Source organism: Lutra lutra, chromosome 3 (genome assembly GCF_902655055.1).
Source record: "Lutra lutra chromosome 3, mLutLut1.2, whole genome shotgun sequence".
NCBI classification, from domain to species: Eukaryota; Metazoa; Chordata; class Mammalia; order Carnivora; family Mustelidae; genus Lutra; species Lutra lutra.
Window position 1 is genome coordinate 2543576 of NC_062280.1, and position 5531 is coordinate 2549106.

Here is a 5531-nt window from a genome sequence, read left to right on the forward strand (position 1 = left end):
AGTGGAAAAGTGAGAGCTGATTATACAGGGCCTTGAAAAGACATGCTAGGATTTTTTGTTTTATCCTAAGAGAAATGGAGAACATTTTAAAGAGAAAGGGAGGGATATAAAATGATTAAAACTTCATCTCTAAAAGAATACTCTGCTGATCTATAAATAGAAAGGACTGGAGGAAATGAGCAAAACACAAGGATGGCGGGAGCGGGTGCGCTGGGAGTTGGGAGGTTATCGCTGGAGTTCAGCCAAGAGATAGTGGCATTTTAGCCAGGACAAGGGCAGATTCAAGATTCATCTACAAGGGCACATGGACAGATGCTTACCAAAAAACAAGAGTCAAGGATAATAGCATTCCTGCCACGGACACTTGGGAAGGTGGGGGATGGGAGACTGAGAAGACTAGATGAAGAGTAGGTTGAGGATTAAGAAAATGAGTTTGGATTTGGAAATGTTTAAATCAAGATGCATGAGAGGCAACCGAGAGGGAATGGCAGATAAGCGTGTGGATGACTTCTTAACTCAGGAGGGAGATCTGGGTTGCAGAAACCTATCTTTGAGTTGCTGGTGTATACATAGTGTTTTTTATAAGTTGGGAGTGGATGAGACATCACAGGAAAAGAATGCAGGGTGAGAAATAAACAAGAGTCCGAGACTGATTTTTGAAGAACTCCCAGTGCTAAGTGGAGGAGGCGGCACCAGCAAAGGGACGTGAGAGGACGGGCTGGGTGGAGTGCAAAGAACTCCAGAGTGTGTATTACACGATGCTGCATTATAGAAGTGAAGGAAGAGAACTTCAAATAGGGAAAGTGATCACTTAGGAAATGCGAGTAAGGGATAGACTGGAGGCATATGTTGGATTTTGGAATATGGCCACTGCTGAGATCGAAGCCAGGACAGCTAGAGTGGCGTGGTGGATTGAAGAGAACTTAGCTGTGAAAGGCGAGTGAGGCATGAAGAAAATGTGCGTAGATGACTCTTCCCAGAAGCTTGATCCTGGGCAGAATTTTGAGGTTCTATCCTTGATCATATAGCCCGTGTTTCTCTATTTGTGACATGGTGATGTGAATATAATCATACTCAGAAAATATCTTGAGAAATACAAGGTAAAACCCCACGTTTGGCATCATTCTATTCAGTTTGGTTCAAACAATACGTACTGAGCACGTGACAGAATGGGACACAAAGATGAGTAGAACGAGGCGCATTCTTGCCGAGAGCTTGTGAGTTAACAGAGAGGACGGAATGAAACGCACACACTTGAGGAAATGTCATAAGTTTGAAAATGAAATTATGCACAGTGTGCTCTGGGAGCAAGGCAGAGGGCCATCTGCGCCAACTGGGAAATCTGAAACAGTTTTTGGAAGAGAAGACACGTTAACTAAACTGCGAGGGACAAAAAGGAACTAGCCAGGGAGGTAAAAGAAAGAGACACCACAGAAGGACTCGTGAACATAAACAAAGGCCCAAACTGCTGAAACACAATTAAGACTCTGTGTACACCTGCCCATGGTTTGCTTGGAGAAGCTACAAACACTTCAGCTATAGAATACAAAATCGGAGCAGGAGAATTAAGTCTGGAGAGGAAGACCAGTCTTGTTCATGAAGAATTTGGGGGCTGTGTTAAGATTTGACTGTAGGGGGGCCTGGGTAGCTCAGTGGGTTAAGCCTCTGCCTTTGGCTCCGGTTTTGGTCTCAGGGTCCTGGGATCGAGCCCTGCATCGGGCTCTCTGCTCGGCGGAGAGCCTGCTTCCTCCTCTCTCTCTGCCTGCCTCTCTGCCTACTTGTGATTTCTCTCTCTATCTCTCTCTGTCAAATAAATAAGTAAAATCTTTAAAAAAAAAAAAAAAAAGATTTGACTGTAAACTCTAGTAACTGTTTGGGTTCAAATCTAAGAGACCGCTAATGACAGACTAGTCAACAGCCCAGAGACCAAAGGTCAGAGTCTTAATTGGACTTGGTGGAGTCTGCAGCTGACAAGCAAAGGACAGGTGATAGGTGTGGTGTCTGTCACAGGAAGAAATACAGCTGAAGGTAAGAAAATGAAAACAGGTAGAGTAGGGAAAGCAGCTGTTAACTATGTGTCATCATCTCAGACACAAAAACTGCTTTGACTGTGTAGCCATAACATGCTTTCTCCGTAATTATTAACAGCTGTGGCCTGAAAATTATTTTGAGTTCATTCCAATGTGAATAGTAAGACAGGAAGAGTAAGCCCTTCTCTTTCGCTGCACAGACGTTAAGGAAGAAAGCATAAAGACTTGCATGAAGTGGCCGTGGAACGAGTTCTGTAATCTCCACATGACCCGGTCCACTCCAGCTATCTGATAAGGAAAGCAGGGTCCTGACAGAACAAGCTAGAAGCCGAGCACATGAGGATTTAGAATTATGTTTTACTGCCTCTTCTGTCTTTCCCTGTAATTTGCTAACTTATCCTCTGGGGCATTTGGTAACTCGCATACTTCCTGTTGAAACAGCAAGGCAAAAACAAAGGCAGACTAAGCTCTCCACATCCTGTTACTCTCGAGCCTTCTAGATGTTTGCCAAAAGCACACCACAGACCATCTCTCCTCACCTTTCGCGTTCTACAGTCTGCTAAACCCTCATATCACAGGCCGGGTGAGGACAAAAATGAATCTCTCCATAATTCTCTCCTTCTTTTGTTTAAGAAATCTGATGAGAAGAAATTAGAAAATCCAGATGAGTTTAATTCACGTTGCAACCATTCTTTGAATACCTGCAACGGGTCAGATGCTCTGTTGGGTACATGAGACACAGAGACAGTAAGAAGCAGATCCTGCCCTCAGATGATCTCAGTCTAGGGGGGAATAGACATGAAAACTAGTCATTGGACTGCACTGTAACAATTGCTCTGAGGGCAGTAAGCATGGATTAAAAGGGCTCATTCTACCAACAGGCACATCAAGAAAATATTCATGAATGAGAGCGATTTTTAGTTGAGTCAAGATGGAGGAACAGGACTTCGCCATAGAGAATAGCATAATGGTAAATGTATCAACATGGCAAGCCCAGGGAGGTAGGAAGGGGGCTGGCAAATCCGGGTATCTGCTAATGGTTTGTTACTGGTGGATGAGAGTGTATGGAATGGAGTAGGACCGAGAGCTGGGGTCAGAGGGCACTAAATTATGAAGGATTTTATATGCTTGAAGAGGTTTTAACTTTATCTGGAAGATAATAAGATATCTTTCGAAAGGTATTAATCCAGGAAGTGAACAACTAGGTTTAAACTTTAGAAAGGTGATTGTCAGCAACGTGGAGACAAGCTTACATGGGGTGGCGAGTCAAGACAGGATTTCTAGTAAAAAGTTACTATATTGGTTCATGTGAGCAATGATGGAAACCTGAACTGAAGAAATATCAGTTGGAATGGAGTAGAAGAAGTATATTTGAGAGATGTTTGAGATTAGCCAACTAATGAAATGTGTAGAGTGACAGTAAGGTAGAAGTAATGGAAGATGAATGCCAGATGTGGGGCTTTAGTTCCTGGATAGGTGGTGGTAAAATTAGCTGAAGTAGAAACTTGGAAAGATGTTAGGAGGAAGATGGGTTTAAACTTCTTTTTAAATTTTTATTATGTATGTATGTATGTAATTGCGGTAAGAGCACTAAAAGTGAGATCCGTCTCTGAACAAAATCATAAGTGTGCGATATGGTATTCTTGATCATGGGTGCAACGTTGTACAGCAGATCTCTGGAGCTTATTCTTCTTGCTTAACTGGAATTTTATGCCTAGTGGTTAGAACTCCCATGTCCCTCTTGCCAGCCCCTGGCAACCACCATTTCAATGTGGGATTCTACAGATTTAACTATTTTAGATCTCTCATGTAAGCAGAATCATCTATAAGCCAAAGATGCACACATTCATATCTATACCCCAGACCTAGTATAAAACCTCACCCCAGTTTGCCTGGGACTTTCTTGGCTTTAGAACCAGAAGTGTTGTGCTCCATGAACCTCCTCAGTCCCAGGAAAACCATGATGGTCACCCTACCCAGACTTCTCTCCCAACCTCTAGATTCATAAGTGCAGCTACCTACTTACTCTCTAAGTCCACCAGAATACGTAAGAGGCATCTTAAAGTCAATATGTCCAGAAGGACTCCTGACCTTTCTCAAAGCTGCTTCTCTCATGGATTTGTGCATCTCAGTAAATCATGACTCTATCCTTCTAGTTACTTCTGCTATAAACCTTAATATAATTCATGATTTTTTTCTTTCTTATGTAACACATATCCAATCTGTCAACATATTCTGTTGGCTTTCCTTCAAAAATATCCAGAATCTGACCATTTCCGCTACTTTTACTGTTATCATCGTGACCAATCCACCACCTGACCTTGTGTAAATCAGTGGAGAAAAGTTCCCAACTGCTATCTCTGCTTCCACCCTTCCTCAACCTCATCCCCCCGTAAAGTTTACTCCCTACACAGTAGCCAGTGTAATCCTTTAAGCACATATGTCAGATCACATTCTTGGCTTACATTAGGTAACTACTTCCCACGTACTCAGACTGAAAGCCAAGTTCTTACATTGACCTCTGAGGTCCTGCCTCAGCTGACCCTTTCTCTGTCATCATCTCCCCTATTAATCTGCTTCTAACATACTGGCCTTCCTGTCGCTCTCTAGACATGGGGAACGTCCTTCCATCTTAGAGCTTTTGCCCTTCCTCTTCCCTCTACCTGGAGCAGTCTTCCTTCACATATATGCAAGGTTCATCCTCTCATCTAGTTTAAATGTTATCTTCTCAGTTTAAAATAGCACACACTTCTGTGCCCACATAGGTACTTCCTTTGTCTGCTGTATTTTTCTCTGTGGCACTTTCACCAAAGCACATACTTTATATTTTAGTGTTGATTTGATTACTGTATACCTCCTCCATCACCCAGTGAAGATCCTTAGCTGTTTTAGTCATCACTCTATCCCCAGCACTTAGCACACAATTCTGCCACATTACAGTCAGTAAATATGTCCTGCAAACCAATGAATGAATTATAAACAGAGATAAGAGCTCCAAAGGACAGGAACGGAGCATGCAGCTATAAGAATATGTAGCAAGAGAATCTCAACCTAAAGGGTTGTGGGAATGCCGCCTGAACAGGGAGACCTGAAGCACGAGTAGGCATTGGACAAATGAGGAGGAGGAAAGGATATATCAGACAGAAGGAAGGACCTGTGGAAAGACGTTGTGGCAGAAGGCGCTACTGTGATCGAGGGACTGAAAGAAAACCCATAGTGCTGGGGCACAGAGAGCAAGAGGAAGATCGATGAGATGAGGTCGAGAAGGTAAACAGGGGCATGATTTCTATCTGTATTGGAGAGAAATAAAAAGGCGTTAGAGGAACTTAATCTCGGGGTACATGTACAGATGACTCAATCTAATTTGTGTAATGAAACTCTCACTCGTGCATGTTAAGTGGGTTGAAGAGGGCTAGAGTAGAAACATTGAGACCAGATGGACCACAATGATAGTACAGGTCAGAAAGGATGGTCCCATGGAAAATAAGGCAGCGGTGGAGA

The 5531-nt window shown here is 43.0% G+C and overlaps 1 long non-coding RNA gene across 1 annotated transcript; it reads left to right on the top strand.

Moving 5' to 3' along the window:
* Positions 1-1961: 1961 nt before the first annotated feature.
* LOC125094889 (uncharacterized) lies at positions 1962-5198 on the top strand. The gene is made up of 3 exons (XR_007125729.1): positions 1962-2028; positions 2912-3000; positions 5113-5198. It is a non-coding gene; the product is annotated as an uncharacterized LOC125094889 (long non-coding RNA).
* The last annotated feature ends 333 nt before the right edge of the window (positions 5199-5531 follow it).